This window comes from Pseudonaja textilis, chromosome 1, assembly GCF_049901715.1.
Source record: "Pseudonaja textilis isolate UNSWEBS1 chromosome 1, rPseTex1.2, whole genome shotgun sequence".
Lineage (NCBI taxonomy): Eukaryota > Metazoa > Chordata > Lepidosauria > Squamata > Elapidae > Pseudonaja > Pseudonaja textilis.
Window position 1 is genome coordinate 188,375,708 of NC_141990.1, and position 24,268 is coordinate 188,399,975.

The window sequence follows — 24,268 nt, forward strand, 5'->3', positions numbered from 1 at the left end:
CATTTATATATACCTCATATTTTTCCATGTGTGATATATGCAGACACCCATTCTGATATCTATTCATCATATGGTCTGGCACCAAGACTCACCAGCATGGATAACTACACACCCAACCTCAATACATAAATGAAGACACTCATGCAATGCCCTCAAGATGTCTTCTAAAGCAAATTGCAGCGTAAGGGAAATTTGGGATGGGCTAACTCTTCTTTCTAAAACCATCACTTTCTATTCCAACATTTGTTTGGTGTATTGCAAGTAGTCTGGGACAATATCCTGTTTCTAGAGAAGGCAACGCTCCTCTAGTGTGTGTGTATGTGTGTGAGAGGGAGGATGTGTGTGGCAGTGATAGTTCACAAATAAGAAAGGGGAAGTTTCACCAGTGACACCTTTCTCTTCCCAGAGCTCCACTTCATTCAGTCCCTGGCATGGGAATTTGAAAAGGTCAGTAATATACTGAAAATAATGTAAGATTTTTTTCTTCTTCTCCAAAATTAATTCTGACATGGGTTTTAAGGAGGTGAAGCCATGGGTCAGGTGTGGAAGTATCCAGCCTACATATTTTGCATGAGTCAAAAAGAGGGCTGTGAAAATATTTACAGACCCCTCACATCCCAGACATAAATTGTTTCAACTCCTACCCTCAAAATGACGCTATAGAGCACTGCACACCACTGCACACACACTCCCCAAACGCCATCACTCTGCTAAACAAATAATTCCCTCAACACTGTCCAAATATTTACAATTCTGCACTACTATTACTATTAACCTTCTCATCACTCCTTATCGCCCATCCTCTCCCACTTGTGACTGTAACTTTGTCACTTGTATCCTTATGATTTATATTGACTGTTTCCTAGTACGGTTTGATTGCTTATTGTACCCTATGACTATCATTAAGTGTTGTACCTTTTGATTCTTGACTCTTTATGAAGGTATCTTTTCTTTTACGTACACTGAGAGCATATGCACCAAAACTAATTCCTTGTGTGTCCAATCACACTTGGACAATAAGGAATTCTATCTATATCTACAGTATATTGCAAAAAGTAGTAAAATGCAAGTCATCACATACCAAAATAATATATTCCGTCTTATGTTTGAAAGTGCAAAGCAGCAGATACTGTATAGTGCTGCTTCTTTCCATTCTAGGTGATCCTGGTATATTCACATGACATATACTGTATTTCACATCTCCCTTGTAATCAGCCATGGTACTTGATTACTGTATTGCATGTATTGTAACACCATCCATAACAAACCATGTAAGATGTGAAACAGTCTTTCTAGCCCGGAATGGACTATAGGTAAACATAAATCAGTGAGCAGCTTGAGACAAATCTCTATAGTACATTAAGATGTTGTGCTCTTCAGTAAAGTAGATGAAAGACTAATGCAAGTTTTCATGAAAAGTATCATTTTTCATCATCATTTAAAATGTGAGAACATGTGGCTGGTGTATCAATAGAAAGCAATAGCAAAGGAAGTTAACGAAATGTTAAATTTATATTTAAACAGCATAAATCCCTTTGAAGAATGCCACCATATAGTCCTCTCTATTCAGTACAGTAGTAATGTAGTAAAAATTGACATATCATCTACAGATTTTTGCTTTATAAAAGAGTAGCAAGCTACTAATTTCAGCTTCTGCAAAAATAGCTATATGTGTTTATGGTGTCCCTAAATGGCTTTCCATTTTAACAACTTTCTCAGCACTGGTAATTAAATTTCTGTTTCTTGTTTTATTGCTGCTGAAGTGCTGTGTTAGGTTTCCCCAACTTCTGTTTCTAGATGTTCACTTAGTAACTACTTTACACTACAAAGAAATAGGCTTAGAATGCACTCTTGGTAAATACTTTACAATTTTCCATTGTTTCACTATTATACTATCCATAGTTATATATTCTGTTTCTGTAATTTGATCTTGTTCAGTAACTTATATTAAATTTAATATATTACATAGCGTCAGATTCATGTCTGATCTTACAGGGCAGTTATCTCTGGTGTTGACAGATGGTTACCCATTTTGTTGGTATCAAACTTGTAAATGGGAATTATATAATTTCAGCCTTTCACCTGAATATATAGGCCAATGAAATCTTATAGAGTTCTCTCAGTGGTAAAACAACTAATTAAAGACACTTATCACCAGTGTTCATTAATTTTATCACCAAACGTTAGACTGGAGCAAAACTTCTATTGAGAGATATTTATGCACTATGTGTAAACATAGATGGGCTTTTTTCTAGAACCCATTTAATGTGCTTCCTTCCACATTAATAGGGGGTTGATTTAACAAGATTCCTTATTCTCAGAAACTTTGCTCTTATGACTATAGACAGGTTAAAAACTCTTTCCTACATCTTCTTAAGAGTGGCCTTTATATGATATCCAAAAATGTGCTGCATTTCCAGATTTGCGAGTCATGGAGATAAATCTTATATTCATTACTTTTTAAGAATGTTAATTCTTCATTCACATTCTGGGTTGCCAACTACCTTCACTAAGCCACATAACTGCATAAAAGTTTGACTTATGTATGTTGTTTATCGTTTTAGGATAATTTCTTGGTATTTGCTATAGCAATTGCTTTCTTTCTCTTATTTGAAATTTGGGCTCACAAAAATATCAATTATGTTATATAGCTTATTAAAAATACATGATATGGTATGTACTGTAATATATTTCTGTATAACAAAACATACACTAACATTTGGCAATAAAAAGGAATATCTATTGGAAACTCTCTGAATATTTTCAATAAAACAGGAAAGAGTTTCGGATACCTACGGAATAAATGAATAGTCACAGGTCTTTTTTCCTACATTAAGCTGCTCAAATAACTGGATTTTTTTTTCCTTTGGGAAAGTTGCTAGATTCATTACCAATCCCTTGGTTAATTATATCTTCAAAGATTCTTTATTCAAATATTTCCAACCATATCTATCCGATTTAATCACTATTTTTCATCTAGTTCTAGTCGATGGACTATTTTTATTAATAACAAAGATTCTACAAGGCTGATATGTGTCCAACACTGTAAACATGCAATTAATGAATTCAGTTTGACTTATGTTTGCTTACTTTTCCTTGGGAGATAGATGCTGATGCATTTATGAAAGCTATTCCACGTCACACATAGATTTTCTAACTTCATTCCTAAGGTTCACCTTTACAATGTCCAACTGCACCACTTCTTGAAGTACATTAAAAATGAGTTCAGATAGTTGTCAAAATGGGGAAGTGGCTGTCCAGTAAAGCAGGAGAGGCTAGTCTACTGGGCAGGTTCCACAATTAACCATTTAGCAGCCCCTTTTCAAGCTAAATCTACCATTAAAACAAGCCTGTAGGACAGCTGATCCATGGAGCGAAGAGGTGTCTTGTAAAGTAGGAAAAATAGAAGGGGATGATAGGAAGAGATTTTTGGTTTTAAGCATACCCTGAACTGGCATGAGATACTGAATAGATTACTCTAAAACAGGGGTGTCAACCTCCCAGCCCACGGCCAGAAGTGTCACGCAGTGTCACACCCGGTTTAACAAAGGGGGAAAAAGTCACGATACGTCACGTGATGCTGCCACGACGATGCAACTTTGACACTCCTGCTCTAAAAAGAACATGTCAACGACATCGACTCTGGCAGGAAGGGTATGTTGCAGATCCCAAGGGTTAAGGAATTATGACTGGCTAGATCTAGGAAGAGGCCCTTCCCTACCTTTCATCTATGGGATATCTTACCCCAAGAGGAGAGATGCCCCCCCCCCATTCTTCTGGCTTTCCTAAAGAGCATTAAAACCTGGTTCTGACAGCTGACATGGAGGTCTAAGAATGATATGCAATCCTGGAGAGGGTTGGTAGTTTGAAGGGCTCTCTCTATCTTTTTAACTTTTGAACCTTTACATTTTGAACCGTTAAATCTTATCTTTAAAAATAAAAAAATCTTAACTTTATGTTTAATTCTGTTTTAACTTGGTTTTGAATTCTGTTTCTAAATACTGTGTGTCTTTTATTGTAAGCCACCCAGAGTTGCTCAAGTGAGAAGAGCCGTGTAGAAATTTGATGCAAATAATATAATATAATAAAATAAAATGTCTCTCTACTGAAAAAATGGAATTACCTGGAATAAAATTATGACAAGTCATTGCAGCTTTTGCACCTTTAGTTAATAACAAGTCAGCTATTCAGAACATTCCTGATGCAAAGCTATTTCAGCCTCTATGAACTTTGGGGAATGGGGATATTAATATTCCATACAATATTTACTGTTACAAAAAGAGAAAGAAAAATGAGCATATCACAGCAATTTTGAGCTTATTTGTTGAAAACAGTATGGAAGAGACATTTGGCTTTATTTCTAGTCAACATTCACTCTTACTGGTGCAATTAATAAAAGTTATGCATAAATCACAGGAAGATAATTAAATCCACTGGCTCACACTGTTAAATAACTGCCAAACTCACATTGCACATAAAACAAATAGACAGTATATGTGGTGACTTAAAGATTTAAGAATACTTGTGGATTCTGTGAGGCTGTTGTATACCCACTTGCCTCTAAGTTCAGTTTCATATTGAGCTTATGAGGTCAGCAATTTAGAAATGGAACCAATTACAAAAATCATCCATCTGCCCCAGAAACAAGGGAAGCATGGCACTTCATTTTTGAAAATCATTTCACAAGCTTAAGTGGAGTTCTTTAAAGGAATAAATTACAGAAGTAATTTAAATCTGCAGTGGCCGACTGAAAGATGACTTCGAAAGCAAGTGTTCTTAAAGAAATGGACAATGCTATTAAATAATAGGAACAGAGAGCCAGAAAGTAGAAATACGAAGAATTTTACATGCATGCAGCAGATTAAAGTAACTACTTTTGCCATTCAATTTGGAGACCATTAATGACCCCAAACTGTGGTGCAGATATTGCCAATAATCCCGTTTTCAAGAAGAAAACTCCTGAATTTTGCTACCTCAGAATGTTTAGAGCTTAATGATAGTGACTGTAACTCTAGGTTTATTCTTTATATTCGATTTGCCCATGATCTTCAGCTCTCAAGAAATTAACTTGTTCATTCATTCATCTATTCCAAACATAATTCTACTCTCAAAATAGATGGGGCAGTGAATACTTTTATGGTTGAAATTCAAATGAAGCAATCAGAGCAAAACGAGAACAATCAGTTGAATTAATGTATTTTAATAGAAAGTTTGCTGAATATGAGAAAATAAGTGGAGAAATTTTAAAATATGCAAATGCTGGTAGGAAGATAGAGTATAGTATGTGGTCAGTTGCAAGGAATGATCATTTGTTGAAAGAAACAAAAATGGCTGCATAAAAAAATGTCATACTTTCCCTCCCCCACTTTGGCATACAAAAGTAAAAAAAAATATTGTGGTAGGTTAACTTAATAGTAAATTAAATGTGATAGAAATTTGTTACTTAAGAAGTGTGTGCGGCGAAATGAAAGCACAAAACAATTTGTAAACCAACTGGCACACTGTATGTACATATATGGAAAATGGCCTGATGTTTTTATGTTTTGTTTGTTTATGTTTGTTTTAAAAACCAATAAAATTTTAAATAAATAAATAAAAAAAGAAGAAGTGTGTGCACAAGGCAAGGAAATAGAATTAAGAATGAATGTGGATTGACTGCAAAAAGGACCGATTAGTGTGAAAGATGTATGTTAAAGTAGTTTGGTCATTTAGAGAGAAAAAACGAGGATCAAACTGCACAACAAATACATGAAAGACAAATCAATGGGTCAAAAGGAAACTGAGAAAGCCATCACTGGATGAAGTTAATGAAGTCCTTTAAAAGAGAAGGTTGAGAAGTTTTAAGAACAAATGGCAACGCATGAAAGAGTATCTGGATATGATAGAAGCAAGGATGGCTTGCAAAGATACAAACATACGAAGGAATACATGGAATGGAGTTAGTGTAAACTAAGTTTAGCTATACTTCTTTTGTGAATTGCTTTGGCTCATTATTTTCCCACTACTTTTTTGTGGTTTGCATAATATTAGTTATCCAAAAGAGGAATAGTGTAATGGATAAATATGCATGTTTCAAAAGGAATCTGATAGACCAGGGTGGCATAGCAATTAGAGTAATCTTCTCTAGTATTCTCCAGGGACCTTGGACCATAATCAGATTTAAGTACTTACATATTTGCTACAAAGAATTAGAGCAAAATCCCTATTCAATCTCGCAAAAATCCTTTGGTGAGATCACCACTGTTATGATATATTTACCTGAATCTATTTCATGATGCAGCTAAGAGGGGCAAAAACAGGATATTTATTCCTTAAGCTCAGATAAAAATTATAAAATTATAATTAAAAATTACACACACACACACAAACACAAACACACTATCCATAGAATATAGAATTTATCAATTTTCAAACCATTCCTCACTTGCAGTTTAAACTGGCACTCATCTATTCTGATGATCTGAAATCAAAATGTTTTGATTTCCTCTAACTCTGCCCACTTCACCATTGTAGTTCATCACTTGGCCTTCAATTTGTGGAAAAAAATATTTAACACTCAATTCATGAAAAGTTGCCTACACTTGCTAGACACAGTATTCTGTGACAGCCAAACTATTCCACTGGCTGAATTTAGCATAATTTATCATTTTATTTTGGATTAAATCTTTAATACGTTGCCCATATGAAACTTTCACCATAGCAAAAAGTTTGTTTTTAAACAAAGAACTAAATAATTTTAGATAACTGTTTTCTTTTTACAAAATAATTTTAAAAAGTTATTTTAATGTTTTATGCATCAATGATTTCTTATTAGCTTTATCTTAACATTTTTTAAACATATAAACTAATTGAAAAGTATTTGCTTACCACATCTTTTATCACCTGAGACTGCAGGGAAATATCTAACATTCTAAACTAGTACACTGTGCATGAAAAACTAAGCAATCAAATGATCTGTTTCCGACAAATAAGTATAACATAAATGTGCATACTCTTATTTAACAGTGCTTTAATGTTGTTATCAACTGGCTAATCCCAGATATATGATGTGAATTGTAACCCTAGTTCCTAAAAAGTCTTGCTGTTACTTGTCTCTTTAGATATTTGTAGGATGACTTGAAGTTGATTTGAAAATAAGAATCCAAGGGCTACCTACAACTCCAATTTTCCTTGCAAGGAGTGTGGACTTTTAAGTGTTGTAGAAGATTGGGTCAGTGGGTAATTTTTTATGGCAAGGAATTGGCTGATATGTCCCAATGTTGTGCTATGTTTTAAAGATAACTAATAATTAAAAAATGGTTTGGAAGTCATCTGGTAGCCAAAGCAGCAAATTATATTAGCTGTTATTTCACATTGGTTGGGTTGTCTGGTCAATATTCTGGTTGCTGCATTTTGCAGTTTCCATGTCATTTCCAATGGCAGTCTCACATACGGTATATTTCAGTAGCTTACCTGAGCATAATCAGGATATAAATTAGCATTATCAGTGCAACCCTATCCAGATAGGGTTGAAACTAATGCACCAGCCAAAGTGACCCTGATAAAAAAATCCACTTACTTCTTGAGCAGCAACTGAGAATTCTGGAGGACCCCAGGACTCTTCAGGGGAAGTATGGTCCAATCTACAAGAACTACCCAGATTGTTCTTATTGGGGTATCCAGCTATGCTGTTAGTTGTGACAATAGTTCTACTGGGTGGCTATCGAGACATTCTAAACTAAAAAATCATTGAGAATTTAATGGAAGTTAGTTTTTGGCAAGTAAGATTGAATACATCCCTGGTAGAAAGAGCCATTGTGCTAATATGTATAGATGTGCACTTAAGTGTCTTAAACTCAGTTATATAATAATGACAAAGTCCTATATTCATTCCCTCAGAATTAACCCCACATAATACAACAAAACTTCCTGAATAAGTTTACCTAAAATTGTAAACTATGACTATTTCTATCCTGGACCTTTTTTGAAGGAAGATATATATCACTTACTTAAATTTTTTACTATTTTAACCGCTCCATAGCATTAAAAATGATTTATGTCAGGTTATAATCATACACATTCTTTTTATTTATGAAATATCATTAGTAACTGTGGAGCAGCTAATCCAAAATTGGATTTTTAGAGTTTTTCCTGTATTATCATGTTATAAAGATTAATTGCCTTTCATTACATATTGACTCTACCATCTGCACAGATGCTATCTTCCCCATAGTACATAACTCTCAGCTAAGGCTAAGCTCAAAGCCCTCCATCAGAGGAATATATTATGTATCACCTCCTGGTGGATGAAATTCTAGAGAGTTAATTCAGGACAGCTCAGAATTGGATTAGCCAAGTAGACATTTGAGATCACTAAACAGGATCCACCATGTTTGTTCTGTATACCTGCAAAACCTTTGTTAAAAAAGAGGAGCATTTAAGATGTGTTGTAACAGAAATTGGTGAAATTTGTTGGAGGACATTTCTCCTACAAGGCAGACAGGTGAGACTTTCTGACACACTTATAAATAATATCACTGGCCATTCTGTTCACCTCTTCCACATATGAAGGGACATGAGATAATCCACATGTTCATAGTTTTGCTTGAGATAGGAGAAGCCAACATGAGCAAGCTCCCTGTACACAATCCAGTGTACTTTTCTTTTTTCACTTTCTACTTTTTTCAAGCATGTGAACCTGACACAAACACAAAAAGCTATTATACAGAAAAAACCCTTTACGTAAGCACAATTGCTCAAATATAGAGCAATCAGAGAGATTCTAACAGTTATTAATTCACCAACCAGCCTGTGCAATATAGCTTATTAAATTTATGTTTGATTTTTATTTTGCAGCAGAAAATAAAAGTACACTAACATTTAATAAAATTTAGTATAGGATTAACACATCAAGTTAAAAACTGGGACACTGTGAGTTCTAGTTCCTTGGTTTCTTTACTCCTTTGGCACAAAGCCAGCTAGGTGGTTCTGAGCCAGCCACACTCTCTCACACCTAGGAAACAGGCAACGGCAAACCTCTTTCGAAATTTTACCAAGAAAATGGCAGGAACTTGTCCAGGCTGTTTCTAGGAGTCAAAACTGATTTAAAACTGCACGCCACCCCCACCCCCCAAAAATGTTACAAATTCTATTCTGTATAAGAGTATGTAATGTTATCAACCAAATATATTGAAAGCATACATATAGAGGAAATATTGTATTACTACCAATCTCTGAATTTGAACTAAAAAGGAGCTAACAGTCCTTTAAAATACTAGAATGTTAAGGCAAAGCTATCAAATCTGGCTTACAAAAATCCAGATAACCGCTAGATGTTAACAAAGAGAAATAGAAAACTCTGGCTTAATGACAAGGCAGCAAAGAACTAGAACTTTCTGTCTCCTTTTGCTGTCCTCTAATATTGGTCCAGACTTTATGCAGTCCAGGTCTGGTAGCCTTAATTACAGATGCTTTTATTGTTCAGCATTTGCATTAATTTAACTACAGAACACTTGAAACAGCTGGGTTTTTCCTGCCATCTGTTAGGTAAGATTAAACTTATCTTTATACCAGTTGAAATTTAGAATTATTTGTTAAAATAAGAGCATACAACTGAATGATAACAGAACCAATCCTATTATTCTAATGTACATCCACTTGACACACAGTCCTATATATTGTGCATTTCTTATGTAACGTGTTTACTCTGGGAATTGAGAAGACAATTGTTTTAAATACGGTAATGTGTAGCTGAAAGTTCATTTTCCAACAGCTCAGATCTTAGAAGTTCAATTAATCACATCCTCATTCTTTGTAGATTGACAAGTTGTGAAATTTCCCTTGTGTTTTGGGATGCAAAAAAAGCCATCCACCCATTTTAGAACTTCCTTCAAACCAAAACATAAAAGATTGGTCCTAAACCCATTAATCCTCTTCAGCTCTCTATGAGTCAGCTGCAAACTCTGCATTATCCTTTGCAGGATTGATCAGAGTTTGATTATCTCTTAACTATCAGGTCTGGTCACAGTCTGAACCAAGGGAATCTTAATTAGTGTACTGGTATGGTGGCAAATTGTTCAAGATCATAAGACTAAATGCTGTCGAGTCAACAACTGTTTCCTCCTAAATTTGATTAGCTGTCTAATTACAAGTTTTTAATATACCCTTCTCTTCAATTAGTATATTATTGTAATGGGCTAGGAGAATACCTTGAAGAACAGGAGAAAAAGCCATAACAAAGAAAATGGTTGGATAACAAAATTCTGAGTCTAAACAGAGATATAATTTGGGAAAATGTCTTAGATTTAGACTTTCCCTAATTCTTTTGTGGATAAAGACAGTGGAGGGGTGAATACTTTTCAGACTTGCAAGCAATTCTGTTGTTGTAACCGTATAATAAAGCTAGTTTTAGTATTCATAACTTTGGGCCCCAAATCTGGTCTTCCTTGGTGGGCTGACAATTATCATGCATGTTGGTACTGAGTTCTGTGTTGTCAACACATTGCCCAAGCACCTCTTCCAATTTGGCCTTCAGAGACACAACTCTTATTTTCTGTGTTAAGTTCTAGGCACTCTACATTTAATCTTAACTCAAAGGCCAAGAAGCAATACAAATGCTTAATATGACAGTTTGGGTACATTCTTTTTAAGAGGCAGGCCAGAAAGTTTAGCACGCACAACCCATGTAAATGAGGAACCCAATAAGAATGATAAGAACTTCAGAAAATTTTAAAATAAACTTGAGCTCTTACAGATGTTTCTCTAATATAGGACTGTGCTGTGGATGTAGTTTTTTTTTATTGTCCTAAAGGCCTAAAATTATGTTCCTTACCAAACCTGCTCTGCTGCATGATGCTTTACTTTGTCTTTCATGTTTGTCAATGGCTTGACCTTACCTTGCATTTGCTGCATCTTCCAAATGTATAAATATATAAATTGTAGAATAATCGAAACCTAATAGTTCTGTTTCCCGGCTTTTAGGGGACTTGAAGAGAAAATGTTTTACAAATGAAAAATTAAGCAACAAATGCAAAAATGTAAGTCTCGTATGTCTAATCAAAAAGGATCATGATCAAAGGAAACTCAGATCTTAGGTGACTTGACAGACAAAGACCACTGAGAAAACTATATGGTAATTTTAGTAATTCCAGCAGCAATACACAAGCTTAAGCAAGATGGAAGGGAGGGAGAGGAATTAATTGTGAGACTGCCATTAGAGACATACAGAACAGTTTTGGAGTATGCATAGCAGTGGCTAAATAACACCACAAAAGCTGTCATACATAAAGGATAGTTAGGATAAAAACTGAGCATTCACAACACCTCAGCATGATAAAAAACTTAGCCATCAATGTATATGCATGTGTGCATGTGTATGTCTTTGAGTCAGTCTTGATTCCTGGTGATTACCTGGACTAGTCTCAGCATTTTGTGTTGGCAAGAATTCAGAGGCGGTTTCCCTTGCTTGCCTCCTTCCTAGGGTTGAAGGTCACTGGCCCAAGGCCACCCAGCTGGCTTTGTGCTGAAGGTTGGACTACCAGTCTCCCAGTTTCTAGCTTGGCATGTTAACCACTACCACCAAAGTGGCTTTGATGGCATGATATGGCATGGCATGGTATAGTACAGATGAGATTAATATACCGTGTTTCTCACAAAATAATGCCGGGCCTTATTTTTTTTTTTGAGCCCCGAAAAAATGGCTAGGAACTCTTTTCAGGGGTGAATTAATTTATCTCCCCCCGCGCACCAGCGCCGTCTCCAACAACAGCGTCTGAGTCACTCCCGCTTTTCCCCCGTCCCTGTAACAACAGGAAAAAAAAGATTTTGAGGAACCTGGGAGCGCCGCGTGCTGCATTTTGGTTTAATCCCGAATGGCTGGTTGGGCGTGAGAAGAGCCGAGCGAGCGTCTCTGCTGCTGTTACCCTTGGTGCTCCAGCCTCGGGCTCTGCAAGTTTGCAAAAGTCCCAGTGCGCAGCCCGTTCCTGCATTCCAAACACCCAGGCTGAGCTGCAGCTGTCTCTCTCTCGCCAGCACCGTCTCCAATAACAGTGGCAGCAGCGGCGGGAACCGTGGAAGTTACAGTGGCGGCTCCCCCACCTGAGAAGCGGCTGAAACGCTTTCACGGTTCCTACTGCTGCTGCCGCTGTTATTGGAGACAGTGCTGGCGAGAGAGGGACAGCTGCAGCTCGGCCTGGGTGCAAAACCCAAAGCTGGAGCACCAAGGGTAGCAGCAGCAGAGACACTCGCTCGGCTCTTCTCACACCCACCCAGCCACTTGGGATTAAACCAAAACGCAGTGTGCGGCGCTCCCAGGTACCTCAAAATCTTTTTTTTTCCTGTTGTTACAGGGACGGGAGAAAAGCGGGAGTAACTCAGACACTGTTGTTGGAGATGGTGCTGGCAAGAGGGGCGCCAGCACCGGTGGGAACCGTGGAAGCTACGGAGGCCTGAGAAGCGGCTGAAACACTGCCGGACATCCACGCTGACACCGCCCGCCTGCTGACCCGGGTAAGGGAGGGATAACGGAGCCCTCTGTGCTCCACCATGGTGTTAGGGGTGGCTGATGGTGAGGCGTAGCTGCCCGTGGGGCACTCCTAATGGCAAGTTTCCCCCGCCTCCCCCCCAATTTTGCATGTTTTAAACTAGGCCTAAATTTGGGGGGAGGGGCTTAATTTCATTTTATGCCTAGAAAACATGCTGGTCTTCCTATTGGGGGGGGGGACGTATTGTTGAAGAATCATGGTAATAATATTTTAGCTTTGTCCAAGTTCCAACCACTTCAGGCCCTGACTATAGATCCCTAAAAGGAAGAAGAGGGAAGACACTCTTGCCCTAAACTTCTCACATTGCCTTTTGATTCTTATGTTTGATAAAGGGTTTGCCTTGAAGTGATAACTGATTTGCTGTCCTATAAAGGAGTGCAGACAAACAGCTGTGTGTTAAATAGAGAATTAGCCTTTGCAGTGAAACTTGACTTGATTAGACTTGACTAGAAGAATAGAACAGAACAGAACAGAATACTTTATTTGGCCAAGTGTGATTAGACACACAAAGAATTTGTCTCTGATACAAAAGCTCTCAATCTATATGCAAAGCAACCGAGCAATAATAACCATAATAACGATACTAATAAAAGGGAGGAGTAGAGGAAATGAAAAGGATCATAATAATACTACGGCCGAACAACATGGGTGAATAATTAGCCTAGAACCAAACATTTTTTACACAAAGATTTGCATATGTCATTTGCCATTAATTATAACTTTAGCCCACCCATGTAAGCCAAAAATGTAAATTGTTTACAAGAAAAGTAAGCACAGTGTTTTAATATTAGAACGGGAACTCTAATCCAGTCAGATGGGAGATGCTGTAAAGCTGCAAATTGTCTCTGACTGGCAAAGCTATGAATTGTTCAATCTGATGGATCCTGAGAATCCTGAACATCTCTAAGTAATGCAATGACCTACAGTATGTACTGTACCTAGCAATGAAAGAAAAACTCAGGTGGCTCTGTATTAAAAGAAGCCAGCAATGTGAAATAAGGAGTCAAAATCCTGCACCATCATACAAAGACAATAACTCTTATCTAGAAGCAAGTGCATTGGAAGGGCAAATGGAGAGAAAAAGCAGATAGATACCTGAGGGATGCAGAAGCTGACTAAATAAATAAACCAACAAGTGGCTGCTCATTAATTAGCATTGTGCAGGGTGAAAGTTTGCCCAGCAGTAGGAACTAAAGAAACCTTGAAAAGAGCAAAGGGACAAGCCAATTGCTTCTTATTGAGAAAAGAACTTCCTGTTCTGGTGCTTGGCCAGTTCTACAGAAGTAGCAAGAAGGTGGAATGAGAATGTGTGGAAAAAAAACTTCATGGTTATTAGACTCAGTGTTTTTGTTATTGTTGCAAGATCCTTCTAACTACGTAAAAGTCTTTCTAAAGTCTCTCTCTCAAATATGTCTCACTTTAGTGGGGTGCATGGATTTTCCCGGAATAAATACCCTCCATTGATGAAAGCTAGGCAGTCTCAAGATACCTAGTCTCAGCTGCTTGCAAGCTGCAGGTTTTGACAAAGGTTTTGAAGCACAGGGGGAGAACTGGAAGGACAGAGGTCAACAGGAAGCCTAAGCAATGTTTGACTAAGTACGATCTATAAAATAGTATGATTTAGTGAGATTTTGAATTTTTTTATTAACACCTATGGATGGAGAATGATAGGCAATAAGTGCCAACTCATAAAACATTCCTATGCCTGTTTTAGTAGTTTTAAAGGGTACACTGTCTTCCAGAAAAATTGAGGATTTGTTTGGGGAGTCATGGGATGGGTTTTTTGGAAATCTGATGTCCAGACAGTAACAGAGGCCATGGGTTCATCCCAGGCCTTTGGACCATTAGTTGGAAATGGATCTGCTGATCCAAATCTTGGTTCGAGGGGTGAAATGCCACTTTATTGAATTCAAATTGGACTTCTGTCAGTGCCACTGAACCTAGGTGACATACTGGAAGATTTTAACAAGAATTTAGAAGATCTTTCCAGAAAGCAGGATTTAGATAAAGATTATATTCAATTGTTTTAAGGGACTGCAATATTATTGAAGATATTAAATGAACTTATATGAACCTTGATAATATTTGGGGTTATGAAGAAACGAATTAAATTTGATAGTTTAAAAATGTTTTGTTTAGGACAATTAAATACCATTATATGTAAATTAAGAGCAGATGCTTATGATTTACAAGATACATTGGAATGGTAACAGAATTGAAAGGGTAGGGAGAAGTCTTCTAAGCAGCATAGAATATTTCTATCTCTTCTACAGTATTTCTACCAAGAGTGAGCATTTGTATAATTATCAACCTTTTATTTACTTATTTAAAACATATATATATATATAGCTGCCTATCTTCCAATCAACTTTCAATCAACTTCCAATCAAAAGTTAAAACAACACATCACATTTTATCCATTGAGTATATGCTACCTAAACGGATACTCGGAGTATGATGCCAAGTGTTGCAGCATCTTTATCTGAGGCTGGGGAATGCAGAAAGTTAAGTCTGAGTAACTAAACACCCCCCCTCCCCAATAAATTGATCTGTAATTGAGTAGGTCTTCAGCTGGTTGCACTGGCCCAAGTTGGAGCAGAGATTATTTTCAAATCGGCAAGTAAAGATTTGAAGCAACTACACCTGGAAAAATAAAATTCTCCCAACTCCTGAAGATTCCAATTAGTTATTAGAGGATATTTGGGGAGATGGTAAATCCCACTTTTTTTTTTCCAGCTGGGATTCAACAACGTTTTCTGTTTTTCATTTTTTAAAAGCAATTAAATGTTCAGTCTCCAGTAGAGAAAAGGACAAGATAATCTTTAATGGAATGCATGGGTGACCTTGAAAAAAAGGGAAGAAGAGATACAGTACTTCTTAGGACAGGGGTCACCAACCTTTTGGACCTCAGGGACCACCAAACTCATAATTTTAAATCCCGCAGACCAGAGACCTTGGGGAAATCCCCAAAAAAAGTCTGCAGGAAAATTTTCCTACCGATCGATCATTTTTTATTTGGGGTTGCAGGATACCGTCTCCAGTTCCGTTCTCGGGGGTGGAAAAGAAGGAGAGAGAGAGAGAGAGAGAGAGAGAGGAAGGGAAGGAGGGAGGGAGAGACACTTTTGGCTTCACACAAGGAAAGCATCAGAAGCAGCAGAAATCTTTCTTTCTCTCTCCCAAACTCCACCAGAAATGAGTCTTTATGAGACTTGTCACGCCGGCACAGCCTCTTGGAGAAGGATGCCTTGCAGGGTCCCAAAGACTCATTTCTGGTGGAGTTTGGGGGACAGAAAGAAAGACTTTTGCTGCTTTCCTTGCGTGAAGCCAAAAGAAGAAGAAAGAAGCGGAAAGAAGCAGCCTGGTGGCTAGGCCAGGTGTGTGGGGCAAGTGGGGCAAGTTCCCTCCCTCCGTCCTTTCCTCCACTCCCCTCACTACCTCATGTTGTTCGCAATGCAAGCAACACAAGCCTAGTGTTCCCGCAGGCCATGTGGGCGGCACAGCCTTGTGTTCCCGCGCAGTCTGGATTAATTGATTTCGGGGTGACATTTCTCTGTGGACCACCAAAATTTTCTCACGGACCACCAGTGGTCCCCGGCCCACTGGTTGGCGATCACTAGCTTAGGAAACAACCATAGAAGAGGGGCAGGAGTCCACAGTTGCTTAATAGTCAGGTTAAAAAAAAAAACCTAAGGGAAGGTCCAGTCTTAGTGGAGCAAGCAATTAAAAATGGAGAAAGGGAAGTTTGCTTTTTCAGATTTGCAGGATTCTGCTAATGTAATCTTATAATAAAGTAGATTTAGCTCATCTACTTGTGTTTCCTGTCTGGTTTGCCCAGGAAGGCTGACATAATCTGACTATGTTCATGATCAAAAGCCAACTCTCACTCATGGATATGGATTGATCTTTTGGCATGAGGCTGATTGTATCCGACTGCAAATGTCAGAGTTTGTGGTTTGCATGTTCACCACAGGTTATCTGCTAATCACTTTTAGTTAACATGATACTAATAGGTGAACACAGGAAGGGGAAGCATCCAGACACCAAGGAATTGGAATAAGGATGATAAAAAGAAGCCTCTCAGAGTTAGATATGAGGCTTTAGGTGGAACTATGACTAAGAGGAAATTGCCAAAGGGCTTTTCAGAATTGGGGGGGTTCAGTTATGCAAAAGTTTCCCAAAGACAACTTGAAGTACTTCTTATTTTAGTGAGATTGGGCGTTCATTTCACCTTATGAAGAGAGTCAATACAAAACAAGAGCAAGCTGCAAAATGAGCCATGCTAACACACAGTGGAAAAGTGCATGGGAGGAGGTGCAAAAGAAATTATAATACCTAATAATTAATGGAGCTTCATGGCATTGCCATACTGATATAGTCTGCAGAATTCCAACACAACTGCAACATAATTGCATGTACAAGCATCACAGATACTCGTTTTTGAACATATACTTTTTGGGGAAACCAAACAAAACATTTGGGGCTTTGGATTAACCCTACCTGAAAGGTTCAAAATTCAGAAGGATCTTGATAGACCTGAGCATTGGGCCTTACCCAACAAGATGCAGTTTGTGGGTGAGAAAAATAAGGTTCTGCACTCAGGCAAAACAACCACCACCAGATGCACATGTGCAAGATAGATGATACCTGGTTCAACAGTAATGCCAATGGGAGGGATCTAGTTCTCCTGAAGAGGTAATCACTTAAGTATGAGTCAGCAATATACTGCAGTTGCCCCCCCCAAAATATCAATGCAATTCTGGGCTGCATCAACAGCGGGATAATATCAAGATTAAGAGAAGTGATAGTGCCCACTCTATACTCCACTGGTGAGGCTACATTTAGATAATGCATCCAGTTCTGGTCACAATACATAAAGGATGCTGAGGCTCTAGAAAGAATGTAGAGAAGAGCAATAAAATTAATAAGGGGTCTGGAGGCTAAATTCTGTGAAGAACAGCTTAAGAAACTAGGTAAGTTTAACTGAGAAGACTGAAGGGACACACGATAGTCTTCCAATACTTGAAGTGCTCTCGCGGGGAAGAGGAAATCAATCCTTACAGCATCTGAACCTAAGACAAGAAGCTTTGGATGGAAGCTGATCAAAGGGAAATTCAATATGGCAACAAGGAGAAATTTCCTGACAGTGAGAGCTATTAAGCAATAGAATATTTGCCTCCTGAGTGCTCCATTGTTGGAGGTTTTCAAGACAAGACCGGACAACCATTCATCTGAAATTGTGTGGGGATTCCTGCCTTGGGCAGGGAGGCTAAACTAGAAAACCTCCGAGTCAAGATGGAATTCAAATTTTTAAACAACCGGTTTGGTGGGCGTGGCTAGGTGGGTGTGATCATGTGACTGAGTGGGCATGGCTTTTTTTTTTTTTTTTGCAACAACCCCCCCTCCCCCATTTCTTTTTGCCTCCTGGGCCTCAGGGAAACCTCCTGGGGGGTGCGTTTTGCTCCCAGAAGCTTCCCTGGGGACCAGGAAGACAAAAAATGGAGCGCAGGGCGGACGAGTAGCATCACCCCAGGTCCCCTGCACACCCCTTTTTGCCTCCTGGGACTCAGGAAATCCTCTTCAGCAAAGCAGTAAGACAGCTAGAGGGATACCAGCACAGCTGATCATCGGAACAGCTGATTGTCAGGGGGGTGAAAAAAAAGAAATACCTTAAGGAGTGACTGGGCGGGTCAGCAATGTCGGGCATGCACATGATGTTGCACATGCACCATAAGGATTGATTGGGTGGGGAGCGGAGGGGCGGGTAGAGAAGAGCAAGGCCACCCAGGGACACGATTTGCCAGTTCTCCAAACTGCTCAGAATCATAACTGGTTCTATCAAGCTGGTCAGAACTAGTAGAATCCACCCTTCCAAGTCCCTTCCATTTCAGTTATTCCCTAAAATGGTCTCACTTGCTTATTCAAGAAGAAAGCAAGAGTTTTAAGATTGCAATTGGAAAAAAAACAAAAGAAAAGGTCTGAGTTCTTGAGTTTTACCCCAAGAACAAAATCTTTGCTTTGATATATACCAGCCACTGGTGTTTTGAAAGAAAGCAAGCTGATAACCCTTATTAAAAGAGGTAAAGATCCTTTGAGTTGATCTCCTATTGACAAGATATACTCCATGTTATTTTTCTCAAAAATAATATGGAAGTTGTTTGCAGTTACCTGTTTCTTTTTGTTTCTTTGTTTGGGGTGGGTGGTTGCTTCTCAAACTTTATCTCAGTGTGGTTTACAAATCATTTAAAGATTTCCCATTTAAGTACTAAATAAATCCAATCCTACTAAGTTTTCAAAACCTGTCAAGGCCAGTTAAGTGCTGTCCTTACCTGCTGAGATGGCCCTTACTTAAAGATGGCCTTTACTTCAATAAAGAACGAGGATATATATTGATACCACTTTCTCCAACTTGGTACCCTTCAGGGCAGGAGTGTCAAACTCAAGGCCCAGGGGCTGGATTCAGCCCCTGAGGTGCTTAGATCTGGCTTGTGGAGACGCCCTGGAAAGAGTGAAGGCCCAGCCCACAGTGAAAATAGAACTCGTGTGGCCTTCCTGAGCTCCGTTTTTGCTGATAGAGGATTGCAGGAGGCTGTCGCAACCAAAAATGGATCTTGCAAGGGCTGCCCGTGGCCCTCCCAAGCTCCATTTTCGCTGGCAGAGTGCTCGGGCCACCACAGGCGCCCCCACCACAGGCGCCCCCGAGTGATATCAAGCTGGCCACACCCCTCCTGGCCACGCCCATTCCAACCCCCTGAGGTCAAATACAACCCTGGTGTGGCCCTCAATGAAATCAAGTTTGACATCCCTGCTTTAGGGTGTGTTGGAACTCTAACATTTAGAACTGTCAACCAGCAAAGCCAAAGGTAGTAATTTCTAGGAATGAGAAGACATCTAGAGGGAAACAAATTGAGGAATGATCACATAAAGCTGCTGTGATCCTGCATTTTGAATAAATAAGAAATACCTGAAAAAGCTTAAGTTCCATTTATCCTCTAGCCAGCTTTGTTTAATTGATACCCAATCTGAGAATAGTTTGATATGAAAAAAAGATATTTCTCAAGATATTGTTTATCACCTTGCCCATGTGCATATTATGCTAAGTACCATAAAATTATTTATAGGCAAACCTGCATAGGGTTGGATTGAAGAATCTCTTGAAAGGCTGGTCTTTTCCTTATTTATTTTTTTTTAGCTACAAAACTGCAAAGGATTGGGTTGCAGAGCTCTTGAAAGGCTGGTCTTTTCCTTTCTTTTTTAAGCTATATTTCTTTCTTAGAATAAGGGGCTATTTGCCATTTTATTTTGGCTCGAGTGCCATATGCTTAAACCATCCCATCAGACATAGAGAGCAATTCAGGCTTACTGGTGTGCGAAAGAATTTAAATTTCCATGCTTTCTGAAAGTGCTGGAAGAGACTATTAGTCTTCAACAGGTTTATTTCTTTAATGCTTACTCATTTAAGAGTGATTGATAATCATTGCTTCTAAGTCTTTAAATGCATTACTAGGAAATTCTGCAGTTACATGCTTGCTCTTTCCACCTACTTTCTTTTGTGCATCCAATAAATGGTGCCACTTATTCTTCTTCAAAATCAAATGTAACTGGGGCTCCTTTGACACAATATTTGTTAAAAGTGAGTTTGAATTTACGTGCAATTGCCTAAAATTACCCCATCTAGAGGAAGATAGATTCCGTCATTTTTCCCCCCAGAGAGAAGCAATCTTGAATTTTTGTTTTGCTTTGTTGAACTACCCAAAGAGTATGGAGGTAATGGTTTCATTTGGGAGATTTATTTTTTTAAATATGGAATCCTTATAAAAGGTTCCAGGGTAATGCACACATCTTGAAAATCACAATGAGGAAATGCATTTCCTCTTGTTTTTAGAGAAGATTCAGATTTTACAGTGGAAACTACTCAATTTGTGACAGACTGTGACCATATGCCTACTAAAATGAGAGAAAGCCCCATAAATGGCCTTAACTGCAGAAGATAGTGCAGCCTACAATGTGAATGTGAATAATATTCCAGATTGTCCTTTTTTCCTGCGCACTAATATTAATTAACTGAATACTTAATTAGAACACTATTAATATTTTTATAATAGGCACAGGAAATCATACATTTATAGATACTTGGGGCTTCTACTGTTGCCATAATGTTGGCTGATTGTTTAATTTGAATTGTTTTCCAATGACTACTGTAATAATATGAATTGTCCTAGGATCTATTTTTTTAAAAAGGGCTAAATCTAAACATTGTAAATATCATTCCACTACCGGCCAGCAGACCTCAGAGGGAATAAGCATCTCCTCAGACTACAAACATTTCTCATTCATATTTCTTTGCCTGATATACAGCCCTTGATCACAGATAGAATCCAACCTTTCTCTTTGCTACAAAAACAGTTCCCTTTAAAACCAGGAGTAGAATTCCCAGAATGTATATACTTCCACATCCACTTGAAACCAATTCATATTCCCTCTCTCTCTCTCCCCCCCTCTCTCCCCCTCCCTCCCTCTCTCTCTCTCACACACACATCACTACAGTCATTATTTCTGGTCCATCCAGAATCAAATATCCTTGTTTGATTATTAATAATGCAACCTTTCCTTAAAATTTTAATTGAGAACCTTCCCAACAATTGCAACTCACTTCCCAGAATCATAAACTTCTATTGTGAATATCTCTGCAGCACCCGTTGTTCAAAAAGTTTCTCTGTAAATGAAAACACAGCATCTCTTGTCAATGGTTGTCTGATTAAATATAATGAATCCTTTCTTCCAAGTTGATCCAAGAAAGTCCAGTCCATTACTCATCCATTTCATCATCTCTGAGTTTCTTATACCGGTGCTTTCTCCACCAAGCCTGCAATTCTCAGACCAGGCTCTTTTTTCTTTAAATCTGGCACTGCCAAAGCTGATTCCAGTCCATCAGACGACAAATCAGGTCCAGCTCTTATTCACTGCCTTGGATTGCCACCCTGAGATTGTCAAAACCATTGCTGGCCCATCAATTTTTTAAATTACAGTTTTCTAATAAAAATTCTAAGCTAAAGAGCTTTTTTTCTCCAAAAAAGTTTCTCAGAGAGTTTTATCTCTTTTTGTAGACATTGTGAAAACAAACAGGGGAGGAAGCTATCATTGTTGCAATATATTTATCAGTATTCAATTAGGGGGGAACAATGTGTGGGCATGTGTATGTTTGTGTATGTTTTTGTCTTTTTAACCCACTTTTTAAAACTACAGGTAGTCCTCAACTTACCATCACAACTTAGCCCAAAATTTATGTTGCTAAGTGAGAAATTTGTTGAGTTTTGCCCTATTTTATTACTTTTCTTGCCATAGTTGTTAAGTGAACCAGTGCAGTTCTTTAGTTAGAGACATGGTTTTTAAGTGAATCTAGTTTCTCCATTGACTTTGCTTATCAGAAGGTTGCAAAAAGGGATTTACAGGGCCCTGGGATTCTGCAATGGTCATAAATATTAACCAGTTTTCAAGCATCCGGATGTAAATCACATGATCATGAGGGTACTGCAACAGTCCTAAGTGTGAAAAATGGTCATAAATAACTTTTTTCAGTGCCGCTGTAACTGCAAACAATCATTAAATTAATGATACATACATATATATATATATATATATATATATATATATATATATATATATATATATATATATATATATATTACCTACAAGCCAGGCAAACACCTGAGCACAAACAGACTCCCCCTAATACCTCCAGCTCAAACACTCCCCAACCAGGCACCCATATAAAACCTAGCTTCCTAATAAATGATAGCCATCTGTTTACTCAGAGCCAAGCCACACTAAAAGCCTCCAATACAGGAAACACAATGTTACCAGCCAATCAAGACAAAAAAAGCTACAAAACAGACAGAAGATATTAGAAACACCAATCAAGCAGAACACAGCAAACTCCAAGACCAATAAACACAGACCAAGACTCCCAACCAATCAGGATGAAGAAAAAACCATTCTGGCACAGCAGTAGGCTAGCACCAAATTTAAAACAGAAACAGCTGTGAAAGTCTGACTCACAGACGAACACTATACAGAAGCCTGATGATGTCAGATGAGATTCTGCCGAAACATTGATACAACTTTAAAAGCACAACTATAATGACGTGGGAAAATACCCACACAAAGCTGAATACCACAAATACACACACACACACACACACACACACACACACACACACACACACACACACATATGAATAGGGGCAGAGCTCCAGCTGTGAAATGAGGCCAGAAAAAAAACCTAAAATAATTTTCAGATTAAAGTTGGGGAATTTTCAAGATCCTGAAAGAATCCAGGTAAATGAAGCCTAATAAATATCTAGTTTAAAAGTGTACTATTCTGTAGTATTAAAATGTTGAACCAGGAAAGGGCGTTGGTATTTACCTGACACGCCCTTTCTCTGTGAGCTGTGAAGAGCATCCATTGTTTGGGATGCTGCTGCTGTCGCTCGTTTGATAGGCTGGACTTTAATTGAGAGGACGCTCCTCCTCCTCCACGGGACTCCTCCCTAGCGTCCCCAGTTTTGGCAAAGTCAAAGTGATGAAATATTTCTTCTCCTTCACCCTTTCTAATACTTGGCCGGAATAGCATCCCACCAGATGAATAAGGGTGGGGATGGATGCTCTTCACAGCTCACAGAGAAAGGGCGTGTCAGGTAAGTACCAACGCCCCTTCTCCAGATGAGCTGTTCAGAGCACCCATTGTTTGGGACATACCAAAGCTTGGCGTGTCCTACGGGAGGGCTTCCGTCTGGTTCGGATTCCCCTTTTTCTTGGTCCCTATGGACCCTTTGTAACACTCTCCTGTCAAAGGCAGCCTCCGTAGAGGCAAAGACATCATTCTAATAGTTTCTAAATAAAAGGCAATGGTGAGGCCCATGTTGTCGCCTTGTAAATTTTCGCTATTGGCACTTGTGGCCCATGTTGTCAACATTGCAGTGCTCCAGGTCGAATGAGCAGTGATGCCCCTGGGTACAGGAAGAGATTGTGTCTCATAGGACTTAGGAATTGTGCTCTCAGCCACTTACTGGTCATTGAGGAAGAGGCCTTGCACCCAATGGTGGGTGATTGAAAAGAAACGAAGAGAACCTTTGTTTCCTAATACACATCGTGTGGTTGAAATATATGCAGAAAGCTCACCTTACATCTAGATTGTGGCATTGACGTGCCAGATTTTATGTCGGTTTCAGACAAATGTGCGGGAGTATCAGTTCCTATGGTCTGTGGAAACCAAAATTTATCTTTGGGTGAAAGATGGATCTGGATTAAGGACCACTTTGTCTGTGAAAAATACAGAGATCCTGTCTAACTGACAAGGCTACTAGATCCAAGATGCAACTGGCCGATGTAATGGCAACCAAGAGAACCACCTTGTACGTTAGGAATGGAGACGCATGGTCTACATGCGCTCAAAGGGAGTTTTCTTGAGTGCAGTAAGGACCTTGTTTAGGTCCCACGTGTGATATCAATGCACTAGAGGAGGCTGTAAGGTTGTAGCCCTGTGCAAGAAAATTGCATATGCGTGGGTGATGAGAGATGGACTGCAAGTGTCTCCTAGTGATGACCGATGCTAAGGCCTCCCCTTTGCCTGTTTATATGAACAAGATAATAATGAAATGTCATATAAATAACCCTGCCATCTAATAGGTGTTCCCTTGAGATGGACAGCCAGAGCCATCAGAACCTTCGTAAGAACCTTGGGCAGATGA

At 38.7% G+C, this 24,268-nt stretch overlaps 1 protein-coding gene across 6 annotated transcripts in view; it reads right to left on the minus strand.

Moving 5' to 3' along the window:
• The window catches only part of MYO3B (myosin IIIB), a 290,878-nt gene that overhangs the window by 47,305 nt on the left and 219,305 nt on the right, over positions 1-24,268 (minus strand). The gene's annotated exons all lie outside the window — the stretch shown is intronic.